Genomic DNA, 13,075 nt, shown 5'->3' with positions numbered 1-13,075 from the left:
TTGCTGTGGGCTACGCGGGTCCCTCCGGGCTTTGCAGCGGGCTGGGCAACATCCCTGCCGTGTCACTTACTCCCCCGGCTCCGTGTGCGGCGAAACTTCCGCCCGCACGCTGGGGACGGGAGAGCCCAGCCCCGCAGAGCATCCCCCCGCCGGGGCTGGGTTATGCCAGCAGCGCGTTTCCAAGGAGAGTTCTCTGGAGGGACCCGGGATGGCGCTGGGACTCCGGAGAGGGGCCGCTCCCAGCCCTGCTAGCGCAAGGCTCTAGACTTACCTAGCCACGGCTGCCCCTTCCTAACACCCAGCCCACGCTTTGCCGGGCCAGATCCACCCCCAGCGCCGCGCCCCCGGCGAATCCCCAGCGGCGTGAGGCTGGTGATCCCTTTCCTCTCCCTCCGGCTCATCCCCTTCTCTCCAGGACAATTAACGGACAGCTGCTTCAGCCTCGCATCTCTTCCAGACTGCGCCGGCCGGAGGAGTGGGGTGCATCGCTAATTACCCCGGAACCGGCCGGCTAGCGAGCCTAGCCAGGTTGAGAGCGGAAAGGAAACAGCGGCCCGAAAAAGTTACCCGGAAAGTTTGCAGGGAGCCCAGAGCCTGAGGACCGCGTCTGCGCCTCTCCCAAGCCCGGCCCGATGTTAATCTCCCTCCCTCCGAAAGTGGGATATTTACTACAGCGAGCGAGCGAGATGCAAGGTAAGGCCTCGGGAAAAATCCAAACCCAACCTGCCTGCCAGCCTCTCCCTGGGCCCTAGAAGTTTAGGGCTGGGGACTGGGGTAGGGGGCTTTGCCAGCGGGGAGCTCTTCCCTCCCTTCCCATTTATAGACAGTCTTGGCCAAACAATCTGATAAGAAGCGTTGATGCTTCAACTTAACCTAACGCTCCATTGGATCAACCCGCGCCTTGTGCTGAAGTTACACACCCCCTTCCCCCCCCCAGCCCCCGCCCCGCTCCCAGCCCCTCCCCCCACTCGGACTCCTACATTAAACCTTTGATCACGCTCGGCAAGAATGTGTTATTACCTAGGCGCGGGGCATCGCCGCTGCTGGATGGCCCCTCTCCAGCCCCAGACCCCTTTGGAATAGATTTAAATAAAACCCCCCAACAGCGGAGCCCAGCGCTTTCAACCGAGGCTCGCCTGGCATGAATCCCGTTGCATTTCCTGGATCTTGGAGGTTCCTTGCTTGACGCAGTGAGGAGCTGCAGCCTTCTCTGTTCTCAGGCCGAGTCCAGCCCTGGGATTTGTCTGTTTGAAATTTGCCGTCTGGAGTGTGGGAGCCGCCGGCGCGGGGGGGGTGTGGATCGGCCGGAGAACGTGTCCCCCCAGGGCGGAGATCAAGGACCATCCGGCCCGGCCGAGGGACCTCTCCCCCATGTCACAGGCAGGTAAGTGAGCCGACCTGGGTGGGATTGCGAGGGAGGGGAGCGGGGCCAGCAGCCGGCGCCTTGTCCCTGGCTTCCCTTCCCGTCCAGCCCCTGCCGCAGTACCGGGGGCAGCGGGCGCTCCCTCGCCTTCCCCCGGCGGCTCCGGGATCGGCTGGCGAAAGGGGCCGCTCCGTAGGGCGGTGCGCCGGGAGCAGCCAGCCCCGGTGCCCGCCCACCCAACTCCGCGCTCCCTTGGCAGCTCGACCCCTTTCGTAGCCAGCGCTGCCTCCTTCCCCCGCTGTCCCCCCGCCCCATCCCGCGGCAGATGTTGCCGGAGATAAGCCCTGTCTCCCGGGCGAGCGCTCCGCCTGCCGGGCCAGCCTGAGCTGCTCCTGCGCCCTGGGAGAGGCGCCGGCCCCCTCCCGAGCTGGCCCCTCTTTGCCGGCAGGGCCGCTGCAAACGCCCGGTGCAGCCCGCGGGTGGCCACACGGGCTCGCCCAACTTTCCGAAGGCCGGCCCGGCTGGCGGGGCCAGCTGCGCGCTGACCTCGGCTTGCCCTCCGCTCGCTCCCCACCCAGGAGCCCCCGGGGCTCGGGGGCGCCCCTGGCGGCTACCTGAGTCCTGGGTCCGGGCAGGTTTCAGCACCGGCGGCCGGCGGACAGCTCCCAGCGCCTCTACCCCGGAGCGTCTCAGCAGCGCCACGCACGGTACCCCTGCGCCCTGGCAGAAGCCACGAGCCGCAGCCCCGGGCAGAGGGGATCGCCCCCCTCGCCAGCAGCTAACAGGGCCCCCCAGTTCCGGAGGCCGTGGAGTATAAAGAACTGGGTATAAATCCGCTGCCTGCAGCTCTCCTCTTGCTCCCACACCCCCAGCTCCGAGGCTGTCCCCGCTCCGCCTAGCTCCTAGCCGGAGTTAGGTTTCTCCCTCCCCTCGGTGAAGCCAATGGTTCCGCCTGCGTCTCCCTGCACTTTAGTCAGCCTTAAAGCAGCTCCCTGAGGCCTCGCCCCTAGGAAGGTTAATGCAACTGTTGCCTTCAGCAAGGTCTGGTGATCCGGAGCTAAGTGCGATCCGGCGCCCGGTGCTGGCAGGGGGGAGTTGTAGCCCTTTGGAGGGGGAAGCTCGCAAGGCTTCGCAGGGCTCACTGTCTGCCGGCAGAGAAGGGAAGAGTTTTGCAACCCTGGCTAAAGTGTGTGTGTGTGTGTGTGTGTGAGCGCGCTGGGGGGGGGGGGGCGGGTGGATAATAGCGATATGCCCAAATGTTGCTTAACAGCCGCTTGAAATCTTCCTGACAGGTTAACTTGTGCTCAGATAAAGCTGTTTACTGATCGCTTTGGAACTTGTCGAAAATGACTAATGACCTGACGGTTACTATTCCTGAGAGAATGCAACTCGGCGCTTGTTAGTCCTGCAGATCCGGAGGGCTTTGCTTGGGTTTTCACATTCGGCTTTCTCGGCGTGTTTGCGTGTGCGTGTTTTATCAATAGATTTCTTTAAATCACACGTTGCTAATTTGCTTCTGAGTTGGCGGCGCTCTGCTCTAACTCGCCACGTGTCCTCTTTAAAACGAATTCTATTTTTGCAGCCAAAAACGTGCCACACATATAGTTTTACTTAAACAAACAAGCACGGGGAGGTGTGTGTGTGGGGGGGGGGGACAACGAGGAACTCTCTCACAAATGTGGGCTTGGATTTTAATCACCTCTTATCCCCGGTCCAACAATATGTGGCTCTAATTGAAATGAGGACTGCAGAGGGTTCTAACCTTGTTAAAGAAAAACGTTACTATTAAACCTAAATGCTCGTCTCTTCTTGGCATCTCGTCCTCTCTCCCCCCAAAGATTCCCCTGGATTGGCTAAGTTTTGAAATAATACTAAAAGCCAGGCTTGGACAGATGGACAGTCCATCTCTTTGATTAGTCTCCAGTGGGTTTTCTCCTCTATTAGATTGTGTGGCTTCAGGTTGTAAAAGAGATGCCGTTGCTATCCGATGAATGCATTGCGGCTTTAATTATAATGACAGATGTTGCTGCAAAGTTCCATCTCGGTAACAGAATTAATGATAAACACAGAGGGCCAAGTAGCTTGCCAATCAGGGAGCTCATTGTTAAGCCGGAACCAGAGTTGCCAAATAATTTTCAGGATGCATTTTAATGAAGTTAGGCCAGTCCCCCCTTAGCCCAGTGCCCAGAACCCACCTCAGCGTGAACTGGATCTTTAGACTGCCCCCCCCCCACACACACACCCCCTCTCTTAGTCTGGGCTCTAGGAGAATACTGGACAGGCGATGCACACGGATGGACCCTTGAAATCTCTTCCAGTCTATTTAAAATCTGTTGCTTTACAGCTTGATAGCCCCAGAGTTGCTGTACTTGATGCAATAAACGAGTCATGTCGGTCCTGCTCTGGGTTTATTTAAAGCGTGTGTTTCCTTGTGTGCGGTGAAGGCCGTCGGTCCCTGGTCGGCCTCGCTGCTCCTGGGAGCTGTGGGGAGAGATCGCTGGTACTGTTACTCTCCTTCACACTCGGTTTCACTGGAACAACACCCAGTCTTCACTTCGGGGCTGCCTTCGGTTTAATAACGCCTTCAATCCTCGGCAGAAATAGAACCGGCTGACTCGCAGGTTGCTGTTTTCCTCCCTCTGGAAATGTCAGCTTCTCTGCGAACAACTTGCCACCTGCTCCCGCGAGGCGCAGGGAAGCGACGTCTATGCACGGATTCAAATCCAGCCCTTTCACGTAGAAACCCTCTCCCCAGCCCGCATCCAGTTCACTCCCGCCCTGGCCGGGGCTGTATCCCCCGCTGCTCCAGCTCCTGTGGCTGGGCCATTTCGCAGCTGATGGGGCAGTTACGGTCCTTCTGGCCGCTCCGCGTCCCCCTTCTCCGGAAGGAATCGCTGGGAGAGCCGCATTCGCTGCTGTCCACAGTCCTTGGCTGGCTGCGCGCGTCGCTTACCCCTTCCCCGGCCCTGCCTTCTCCTTCCAGCCTGATTTATCAGCCGGCCTCGCGTTAACCAAACTTTGCATGCGCTCCCTTTGCGCTCTCCCCAGGGGCAGAGCCCCGCAGCAGCGCTCCGGGCGACTAACTTTACCGGTCTGGCTAAATAACCGGACGGCTCCTGTCTCCGGCGCCCTGGGTGCTGCCGGGGGGGCTCCTTGGGGCCAAAGTGTTTGTTACGTGCGCCCTGTTGAACTGGTGTGTCACACTCGGGAGTAGGACTCGGGAGTTAATGACAAAGAATCATGAACTTCTCCCGTTCCGAAACGCAGTTCGGCAGCGCGCTGCGCGCTGATCCCCTCTGGCTCCGCTGCGACGCCGACCTGTCAGCGTAGCTGCGACCACTGACCTTCCAAACTACGCCACTGCCCCTTACCGCCTCCTATTAGCCTGGGCTTTCTCCCCGGGCCTACAACACACCCAATTCCACCTGCGAGAGAATCTCTCTCTTCCAAAACCGTCGCTCCGTGGCAGGGAGCTTTGGATTTGGAGTGTCAAAGATGATCCAGTCTGTTCTTTCTCTTGCAATGTGAGACTTTTCAAATTGCCAGAGGTTTCCCTCCCTTTCTCAGAGCCTTGGGCCCCCTCTCACCAATCAGCCTGACCCAAAGTTTTTAAAGCCTATCAGTCACGCCCAGTTCCCTAAAGACCCGAGCCCAAGCTCTGGCATACAGTGATGTCACTGAACACACAGACTTTTCGGTTGTGGTGATGTCACTGAATACACCGGCTCTGCTGTTGTAGTCACTTTCCTAGGAGGGTTAGACAGCATCCAGATCTGGGTCCCCATCTCCTTCCATCGTCCATCTCTCTCCAGCTCGGCTTGGTATTTTGCTCCTGATTAAACTCCGTATCAATTACTCGCTCTCATTCGAGTTCTGAGGGCATCACTCCTGCATTAGCCACACGGGCTCAATCGCTTTTCCTAATGTATCTTCGAGAAGCATGCGAGCCCCCAGCCCAGGGGCTCAGCTGTGTTACTCCCAGCTGGACGGCTTTCCTTCTCTTGACTTCCACGCATAAAAGGGTGCTTTTGTCAGGTTTTCAATTTTTGCTATCAACAGGCTTGCTCAGCGGGGAGAAGGTATAAACAACAACTCAGATGACAGTGACCTTTTAACTCACTCTCCATTAGAGTCCACTTTACTTGCCCTTTCTGTAATTACGGTCCTCGAGATTCAAGCAGAAGGCACCTTCTCTCCGCACCAGGGCCAACCTCCTTCTGTTAGTTTGATGCATTTCATTGCCAGTTTGCACTGTATTAAACATTTAGAAGTTTGCCGTGGTGAATAAAGAGATCATTAATATAAATTGATTCCAGTGTTTCAAAGAGGGTGCCACCGTATATACAAATGACATCTATTAAGGGAGCCGTAGAGTGAGCAGTCGGTGCCTGGCGAGGTGAATTTCGAATTATTGCAGAATGTTCCCAAATTAACGGTTTGTTGCTCTGAAGTCTCCGGCAGCGCCAAAACGCAGACGCCGTAAAGGAGGGTGGGCGGAATCAGGACGCCTGGAGGGGATTGCAGGCGGCCGTCTTGGTTTAGAGGTTCCTCAGATCACTTTACAATTACTGTATAGATAATCAGGCAGCTTTTTATCTCGCTCCCACAAAACTTAGGAGGAAGCTGCATGCCCAGGGTAGCGGATGCTGCTGCGCTTGCTGACCCAGGTCTGGCTAGGTCTGCAGGGAAAGCGGAGTTCACCTGACCCCCTATGCCCCCAAGCCACACACAGAGAGCAACAGAGGCTTCCAGTGCAATACTTGGGGCGCGGCGCTGGGAGAAGAGCCTGTATCAGGAAGCGAGGGGAAGAAAAGACAAGGGGAATATTAGTCGAACGGGCCTGCCGCGTTGGCTTGTCTTTATAGCCGCATCCAGTGGATTTCCAAAGGCAGGGACCGCAGCCAAGAAGCGTAACATAAACGAGGTGACAAGGCACGGCCCACAAATCCCTGCGTTTAGTGAGAATCCGACAGGATACAACACTTTCCAGACTTTGCAGGGAAAGGCCAAAGGCTGGGAATCAGGGAGCCAGGTGCAAACAGACAGGGGTCCCAACCAGGCAGACACTTTACAGCTTTGTCTCTCCCACACGATACAGGCTGCACATCCCTGTCCCCTTCTTCCCCCTCCACACCCACTCACCCCGCCCCCCCGGAGTTGAACCTGGAAATGATCTTGCTTGGACCCTTTACTTTGTGGCCGGCCGCTCAAAGTCCTGCAAGAAACTCTGGTTGCGGGCACTGAGCGCTGTGTAAGTAGGGGACTAGGGTAACAGCTGCTTTGCCTTTGCGCCTGGAACAGGGACGAGGGGTGTGAACCCATCGCGGTGCCTGTGCAGATCTGGAGTAGGAAGCCTAGTGATTGTTGTCCCCCTGCCCCCCGGTTTGCAGTGCAGTTCTTCTGCGGGCTGTCCTTCCTCCGGCTCGCCCTCTCCCCCATGCACCAGGATTTATCTCCATTCGCGGTCTCTGGGATTGAGTCAGCTCCTTTGTATGCCGCTTGAATTGGCCAGCTGCTTTGTAGAGAGAGGCTGAGATCGTGCTGTGGGTACAGAGAAAGAGAAAAATCAAAGCCTGGGATGAAAACGGGACAGGAAGCGGGAGCTCGGGGAGGAAAACAAAGAGTGAAGAGCGAGGGAAGGGGAGCTCCCTGGGGAGCTGGCTGGCGAGCCGGCCAGATGGTTCCCGAAGCAGAGAAAGGGGCTGCAAAGGAGGGTCTCCCTCCCTAGCCCAGATGCAGACTGACAGACCCACTACATCATGGGGGTAGTTGGGGACGCGGGTAAGGCCCGCCAGGAGGGGTCTGGGTGTGTGTGTGTGTGTGTGTTATCCACTTCTTAACACGGAGCGATCGGGAGCGGACAATGACACGTGGAGGATGCAGCTAGCAGCAGCCAGGTGTGGGGAAGGCAGAGGCAAGTCCGGGTTAGGGCGACCACGGTGATGGGCGCGGTATAAAGAAACTAGAGAGATGGACAGCGAAGGATGAGGACATGACAGGGGCTTATCAGCTGGGGAGAGAATCTGCTCCCCAGCTGGCCCTTGTGCTGCAGACACTCCCCCCCACCCCAAATCCTTCCCAGGTCTAGAGGGACAGGTCCCCGCTGGCTAATGCCCCCCGGGGTAGCCTCCATACCCAGCATCCCGGCCTCTGCTGGCCTCCCCTCCCCCATTTCCAGGGGCTCATCCTTGCTCCCTGGCCGGCGTGTCCCCAGCTCTCCGGCGCGGGGCTGCGAGCGCGCGCTTCATTCTAATGAGAGAGCCGCTGGGAATGGGCGAGGCCTCACTCGCTCTGCCTCCCCGAGGCAGGGGCCGGCCGCGGGATCGATGGGAACGCGCTGGGTGAATGGATCTCCATAAAGAGCCCCGCGCGGCGGTTAGAGAGCGGAGGAGGAAGAGCTGGCAGCAAACCCGGGCTGGCGGGGCGCGCAGGTAAGGAGACGGCTCCGGGGCGGGTAACTCCTGCTTCCAGCGCAGGGCCCGTTCCACCCCGGGGCAGCTCCTCGCACAAACCCGGGGGGAAGGGAGGCGAAGGCAAAAGGTGTGTGTGTGTGGGGGGGGGGGTCCCAGGGGCTGTGTGGGGCTCCACAGCTGTGGGTGGATATTGGCCAGACCTTCCAAAGCCCCGAGCTTGCAGCGGGTTTGCATTGCTCCCCACAGGGCGGTGCAAAGCCAGGCCCTACAGAGGTGGGGGTGGGGTTTCACCCTTCAAACTGTGGAATTGCAAAAACTTCCCAGGAAGTTTCTCCACTGGCTCCCTTCTCCCTGCAGCCTCCCTTTCCCTCGTGGCCTTTCGGTGCGGGGGGGGCGGCTTTGTGTAAGCTAGAAAGACAAAGCAGGGGGAGTAGAAGTGGACGAGCAGGGAGGCTAGTAGCTTTAACTCTCCAAGGGCGGAACAATCTCTTTCTACCCGCGCTGCATTGAAGTGGCTTTGCAGGGTGCACGGTCTATGCGTGTCTAGACCGATAGTTATTTGAATGCTATGTGCCGGGCACGGACCGAGCCTTTCTCAGCGGCGTCACCTTTCAGGCACCCGGGCAGTGCCAGCAGGGCAAGAAGTCTCCCCCTGCCTGGCAGGGCAAAGCACCGGGAGAGAGACACGCAGTCAGGCAGCAGGGCTCCCTGTGGAGGAGGACGTGCAGGGCTGTCCTCACTCACAGAGATAGTTCCCACAGGGGTGCAAGTCCCTGGGCTTGCTTGGGAGCTGGTGCTGCTTTCCCCAGCGGCGCTCAGATCTGGGGGCAGCCTTCCCTCCTTCTGACACGTGAGCGGGGCCCCACGATGGATTCTCAGTAATAATCCAGGGGGGTTATGGGGAGCAGGCTTCCCGGCGCGTGTCTGCTGATGTTTGCACCCTTGGCTACACAAAGCCGAAGGGACAAGTCGCTGGAGCTTGAACACGAAACCATAAGCAGGCAGCGCATTCCCTTCTGAAGGGGAAACCATTTGTACTAATCTTAAATGCGAAATCCAAGAAAAGAGCTCCGAAGGCTTTCCCCAGAGGCACCGGTTTGGGCTTGTAGCTCGCTGCATCTTCATTACACTCCAGGGTGCAGATTTGCGGGTCCCTGGGCTTGCAGCGCAAAGGCTGGGGAGAGCTGGAGGAAAGGCGCTTATTCCTCGCCTGGCTGCAGGCCGGCGTTTGGGAGCAGGGTCCCCCGGCTGTCTCCTTTCTGAAGGCTCGAGAGCGCTAATTTGTAGGGTTAGGGGGCTGGGATCGCTGGGCGGGCAGGAAGCAGAAAGAGGAAGCCCTTGGTCACTGGGTTCCGGACCCTGCAGGGACTTAGCGAGCCGGCTGCTGCCTGCCCAGCGAAGTTTGGTGGATGAGTGGGAGACCCCAGGGCCAGGCCCCAGCTGCCAGGCGGATCTGGCTAAGGGGATGGAAAGGTCTCTCTCCCTAACCCCAGGCGGATGGTACCTTCTTTGGGAGGCCTGTCGTCGGCCTTGGCGAGACAGCAGCTCCCCGACGGCTCCCTCCAGCCTCCAGCTCGCCCCTGCCATCTGCAGAGTGGAGCCAGGGCCCTGGGCACCCGCATTGGATGTTTACCCCGCCAGCCCCCCGTTGGCAGCCACGTCCCCCCAAGCAAGAATAGGCTGGCAGCAATGGATCAGTGTGATTTTTGCCAGGCCCAGTCTGCAGCCTGCACTGTGAGCCGGCGCCTCGCGAGCCCGCTGCTGTACCTGGGGAGAACTCCGGGAGCCGGGGAAGGTTGTAACGCGCGTCCCGCGGGGCTGCCCAGCAGCGCTGCCTTAGGAGCCGGCTTTCCCCGCCTCCCCCGGGCTCCCTCCCTCGGCTTCTCTCTCCTTCTCTGCAGCCCGTGGTCCTCGCAGCAGCGTTTGGTTTGCACGTCCTGGCTTCGGTAGCCACAGACACTGGTGTGCCTCAGGCACGCTCGCCGACTGTCTGACGCTCCGACACACCGTGACATGGACACCCACACCTGGACTCGCACACCCCGACACCCCGACTCTCTCACTCACACACCGTGACATTGACACCCACACCTGGACTCGCACACCCCGACATCCCGACTCTCTCACTCACACACCGTCACATGGACATCCACACCTGAACTTGCACACCCCGACACCCCGACTCTCTCACTCACACACGGTGACATTGACACACACACACCTGGACTCGCACACCCCGACACCCCGACTCTCTCACTCACACACCGTGACATGGACACCCACACCTGGACTCACACACCCGGACACCCCGACACCCCGACTCTCTCACTCACACACGGTGACATTGACACACACACACCTGGACTCGCACACCCCGACACCCCGACTCTCTCACTCACACACCGTCACATGGACATCCACACCTGAACTTGCACACCCCGACACCCCGACTCTCTCACTCACACACGGTGACATTGACACACACACACCTGGACTCGCACACCCCGACACCCCGACTCTCTCACTCACACACCGTGACATTGACACACACACACCTGGACTCGCACACCCCGACACCCCGACTCTCTCACTCACACACCGTGACATTGACACCCACACCTGGACTCGGACACCCCGACACCCCGACTCTCTCACTCACACACGGTGACATTGACACACACATACCTGGACTCGCACACCCTGACACCCCGACTCTCTCACTCACACATGGTGACACTGACACACACACCTGGACTCTCGCACACCCCGACACCCCGACACCCCGACTCTCTCACTCACACACGGTGACATTGACACCCACACCTGGACTCGCACACCCCGACACCCCGACTCTCTCACTCACACACCGTGACATTGACACACACACACCTGGACTCGCACACACCGTCACCGTGACACCCCGACTCCCCGACACTCTCACTCACACACCATGACATTGACACCCACACCTCGACTCTCACACCCTGACACCCCATCACCCCGACATGCTCACTCACACACCGTGACACTGACACACACACCTGGACTCGCACACCCCGACACCCTGACACCCCGACTCTCTCACTCACACACCGTGACACTGACACACACACCTGGACTCGCACACCCCGACACCCCGACTCTCTCACTCACACACCATGACACTGACACACGCACCTGGACTCTCACACACCGTCACACCGACACCCCGACTCTCTCACTCACACACTGTGACACTGACACACACATCTGGACTTGCACACCCCGACACCCCGACTCTCTCACTCACACACCATGACACTGACACACACACCGCGACACCCCGACACCTCGACACCCCGACTCTCTCACTCACACACCGTGACACTGACACACACACCTGGACTCGCGCACCCCGACACCGTGACATCCCGACTCTCTCACTCACACACGGTGACACTGACACACACACCTGGACTCGCACACCCCAACACCCCAACTCTCTCACTCACACACCATGACACTGACACACACACCTGGACTCGCATACCCCGACACCCCGACTCTCTCACTCACACACTGTGACACTGACACACACACCTGGACTCGCACACACCGACACCCCGACTCTCTCACTCACACACAGTGACACTGACACACACACCTGGACTCGCACACACCATCACACCGACTCTCTCACTCACACACGGTGACACTGACACACACACCTGGACTCGCACACCCCGACACCCCGACTCTCTCACTCACACACTGTGACACTGACACACACACCTGGACTCGCACACACCATCACACCGACTCTCTCACTCACACACGGTGACACTGACACACACACCTGGACTCGCACACCCCGACACCCCGACTCTCTCACTCACACACTGTGACACTGACACACACACCTGGACTCGCACACCCCGACTCTCTCACTCACACACCGTGACACTGACACACGCACCTGGACTCTCACACACCATCACACCGACACCCCGACTCTCTCACTCACACACTGTGACACTGACACACACACCTGGACTCGCACACACCGTCACACCAACTCTCTCACTCACACACGGTGACACTGACACACACACCTGGACTCGCACACCCCGACACCCCGACTCTCTCACTCACACACCGTGACACTGACACACACACCTGGACTCGCACACCCCGACATCCCGACTCTCTCACTCACACACCGTGACACTGACACACACACCTGGACTCGCACACACCGTCACCCCAACTCTCTCACTCACACACGGTGACACTGACACACACACCTGGACTCGCACACACCGTCACACCAACTCTCTCACTCACACACGGTGACACTGACACACACACCTGGACTCGCACACCCCGACACCCCGACTCTCTCACTCACACACCGTGACACTGACACACACACCTGGACTTGCACACCCCGACACCCCGATTCTCTCACTCACACACAGTGACACTGACACACACACCTGGACTCGCACACACCATCACACCGACTCTCTCACTCACACACGGTGACACTGACACACACACCTGGACTCGCACACCCCGACACCCCGACTCTCTCACTCACACACTGTGACACTGACACACACACCTGGACTCGCACACACCATCACACCGACTCTCTCACTCACACACGGTGACACTGACACACACACCTGGACTCGCACACCCCGACACCCCGACTCTCTCACTCACACACTGTGACACTGACACACACACCTGGACTCGCACACCCCGACTCTCTCACTCACACACCGTGACACTGACACACGCACCTGGACTCTCACACACCATCACACCGACACCCCGACTCTCTCACTCACACACTGTGACACTGACACACACACCTGGACTCGCACACACCGTCACACCAACTCTCTCACTCACACACGGTGACACTGACACACACACCTGGACTCGCACACCCCGACACCCCGACTCTCTCACTCACACACCGTGACACTGACACACACACCTGGACTCGCACACCCCGACATCCCGACTCTCTCACTCACACACCGTGACACTGACACACACACCTGGACTCGCACACACCGTCACCCCAACTCTCTCACTCACACACGGTGACACTGACACACACACCTGGACTCGCACACACCGTCACACCAACTCTCTCACTCACACACGGTGACACTGACACACACACCTGGACTCGCACACCCCGACACCCCGACTCTCTCACTCACACACCGTGACACTGACACACACACCTGGACTTGCACACCCCGACACCCCGATTCTCTCACTCACACACGGTGACACTGAC

General features: G+C 59.0%; 1 protein-coding gene across 6 annotated transcripts in view; it reads left to right on the top strand.

Annotated features, from left to right (window-relative positions):
• The first annotated feature begins 216 nt into the window (after positions 1-216).
• ELFN1 (extracellular leucine rich repeat and fibronectin type III domain containing 1) overlaps positions 217-13,075 on the top strand; it is a 175,752-nt gene continuing 162,893 nt past the window's right edge. For 3 of the 6 annotated variants that reach the window (XM_073362003.1, XM_073362008.1, XM_073362009.1), the window contains exon 1: positions 982-1,384. The gene's annotated coding sequence lies outside the window, so the exon portion shown is untranslated. Of the gene's footprint in view, positions 694-981; positions 1,385-6,481; positions 7,145-7,438; positions 7,795-13,075 lie in introns of those variants that run through there. The other 3 variants (XM_073362004.2, XM_073362010.2, XM_073362007.1) reach the window with 3 other exon arrangements.

Source organism: Lepidochelys kempii, chromosome 10 (genome assembly GCF_965140285.1).
Source record: "Lepidochelys kempii isolate rLepKem1 chromosome 10, rLepKem1.hap1, whole genome shotgun sequence".
NCBI lineage: Eukaryota > Metazoa > Chordata > Testudines > Cheloniidae > Lepidochelys > Lepidochelys kempii.
The sequence above is the reverse complement of the archived record's forward strand: the minus strand, read 5'-3'. Positions and strand labels throughout refer to the sequence as shown.